This window comes from Pinus tabuliformis, chromosome 1_2 (genome assembly GCF_031772625.1).
Source record: "Pinus tabuliformis cultivar Carrire ecotype Pingquan chromosome 1_2, CPIR1, whole genome shotgun sequence".
In the NCBI taxonomy this organism is placed as follows: Eukaryota; Viridiplantae; Streptophyta; class Pinopsida; order Pinales; family Pinaceae; genus Pinus; species Pinus tabuliformis.
In genome coordinates, this window is record NC_142298.1 from 583,287,449 (window position 1) to 583,290,511 (window position 3,063).

The 3,063-nt window shown below is 36.7% G+C and overlaps 1 pseudogene across 1 annotated transcript; it reads left to right on the forward strand.

Annotated features, from left to right (window-relative positions):
- Window positions 1-1,064: 1,064 nt before the first annotated feature.
- On the forward strand, window positions 1,065-2,138 carry LOC149206971 (pathogenesis-related 5 protein Cup a 3-like; annotated as a pseudogene). The gene is made up of 2 exons (XR_016251972.1): window positions 1,065-1,200; window positions 1,318-2,138. The product of XR_016251972.1 is annotated as a pathogenesis-related 5 protein Cup a 3-like (transcript).
- Window positions 2,139-3,063: the final 925 nt, after the last annotated feature.

The following is a 3,063-nucleotide window of genomic DNA, read 5'->3' on the forward strand; positions in this document are numbered from 1 at the left end:
TGCCATATACTTGTCTCATAGCCAAATTCCAATCTATTGGAAACTGGTTTTCCACTGCGCATGCCTATAAAACCAACACCCAAACAAACACCCATGGTTCCCATCTCACTTTCTGCAATGCTCCCCTCCCAAAATTCATCGCTTGAACTTCCGACAGTGAAATAAATTCTACCTTCCCTCCTAACATAACCAAAGTACCTTTTAGATTCTCCTCCTGATAGTACATAATAATGGAGCCTCTCATCTTTGCGTGCTGCGTGGTGGAGAGGTATAACCCCGAGAACCGCAAATTTAACGTTTGTCCACCCCATCCTGAGCAGGATGATCCAATGTTACACTTTTAAAATCTTGGGTTTTAAGGGTTGCGTAGGGTGTTAACTAAATCTTTTGAATATTATCCGCAACCATTTTTTTGTTTTTGTTTTTCAAATATAGGCACTTCAACATCCGCTGTACAACTATCACACGGACACGTCTAAAACGCCTAGAAACATACATACACTCCCTGTAGCATCCCAGTTTTATGAAGCGTGGGGCCGGCAAAATACGACCGTCGCAGGAAAAGACGAGTAAACTGGAGTTGTTGGTCTTTACTAAAATTGCATTCAATGCACACAACAAAATTGTATCCTTCGACGAGAACAAATTAATCAAGTGGCCACACCTAAGTTACTGATTTTGGTAGGAGTTTACATGAATGATTGGGATTGAATCAAAATTGGAAAAATCTTGGTTACATACGAAATTTAAACCCTAGTAAAACTACTATTATATTCGGAAGTTCTGCCCATTCATGTCAATTTTATGGCCAAAAGAGGGCACGCAAGTAATCTTTTTAACAGGATTAGTGTCCTGGTTTATGTAACTCTGGAATTTTCCGCACCGCGCGCCATGAAAAGACTATAATCTTATCTCAACTTCATCCGTGTTTCATACGCTACTACACGTGGTTTATGTTTATGGGTCGCCGCTACCTTGTCTATATATATAGCGCGTGTCTCACCTGCGTTACTCATGCATAAAAACTGAGCAAGCTCATTTGCAATTGATTGCACTGTGTTGGAGTAGTGTTGGTTCATTGTATTGTGCTTTGGTAGTGTTTAATTTGCTTCCTAGTCTTAGCAATGCGGGGAAGAACGATAACAGTTTCGGTTTCCATTGCAGCGACTGTAGCTTTAGGATTAATGGTTTATCTTCAAGGTAAGGCCAAGGTGTTACTCTCTCGAATCTACTTTATTTTATTACCATTACACAAATAAGCGATGACTATGTCTTAACATGTAGTAAATAAATATGTGTTTTCTTTACCAACTCCAGGAGTTTGAGCTGCGAAATTTGTGATCCAGAATAAGTGTTCGTTCACTGTGTGGGCCGCGGGAATTCCCGTTGGTGGCAGTCAAGCGCTCACACAGGACCAATCATGGAGTGTTGACGTGCCCGCAGGAACAAGCGCAGGCAAATTTTGGGGACGAACGGGCTGCTCTTTCGACGCCTCTGGTGAAGGCAGCTGCAACACTGGTGACTGCGGTGGCTAGCTCAGCTGTCAAGCCGCTGGACGGCCTCCTGCAACGCTGGCTGAATATACTCTGAATGGGGCCAACAATCACGACACGTATGACATCCATCTCGTTGATGGATTTAATCTCCCAATATGTGAAGGAATTCTACAATTGACGGCAGTAGCAACATAACTGCGAGCTGCCCTACAGAATTGAAATTTGTCGATGGGTGCGACAGTGCTTGTGCCGCTCTTAATACTCCTCAACACTGCTGCACGGGAAACTACGCCAAGAACTGCCCTCCGACCATGTATTCCAAGTTCTTCAAGGGGCAGTGCCCACAGGCTTATAGCTATGCCAAAGACGATAATACTAGTCTCTCCACTTGCTCTTCTGGTACTAATTACAATATCGCCTTCTGCGCATAATACCATCCTACTCAAGGTAAAAATATTTATTCTCCGTAGTACCATATTTCGTAATAATAAGGATACGCTGGTATCACACAGCGACTCCTATGCAATCGAAAGGGCGTGGAATTCAATTGAGATTGAATGATTACGAGCCTTCGCTGAGATTCAATTGAGATTGAATCCCCTATACACTCTGTCAGCATATTCAAAATCATAACAATACCACTGCATTCACATACATGCATGTTTGACGCACTGTATCGATGGTGATGGTGATACAATTGAGATTGATTAATTGATTACGATGTTGGAATTAATGTTCCATTATAGCATACATATATCTTCCGAGCTGTTTTCACACTGATGCAAGTTCTAGGCAGCGTCGCAATCGATCATACCAGAATGTTATTAGATGTTAAAGTTCATTAAGATTTTGGAGTTCAATATCTGTTAACTTTTATTAATAAAGAGGCCATGGTTCTTAAATTTTAAGTTTTCAAGTCACTTATTACTAAGAAATTTTGATTATAGAGATTCACTCCATTTAATTTATTATAGAAAATTTTAATGGGTAAATAGTTATAATACTTTGCATTAATATCATTGTTTGATATAATAACATCATAATATCACTTATCATTGTTTGATATCATAATATTACTTATTGAAAATTTTAATTGGTAAATAGTTATAATATTTTGGATTAATATTATTGTTTGATATAATAATATCAATTGTTAATTAATTTTGAAATTGATTTTAGTATTTTATTTGTTTATACTTATAAAAATATTCATATTCATATTTTAAGCAAGTTATTAATTTTTTATCTATTTAATAATTATTGATAATTAAATTAAAATTATAAAAACTTATTCCAAAATAAACATATAGATTAGGCATCATTTTTAATAATCATTAAAATAGTTACTAACACTATTATTTTGAAAATTGATTTTAGCATTTGATTTGATCATGGTTGATGAGAGTTGATATGGTTGATGGATGTATATCAATAAAAAGGCCATGAAATTTTGGAGTTAAACTGTTGATAACTTTTTTTAATAAAGAGGTCATGATTATTAAATTTTAAGTTTTCTAAGTTTTCTAAGTCATTGATCACTAAATTTTTTTTATTATAGAGATTCACT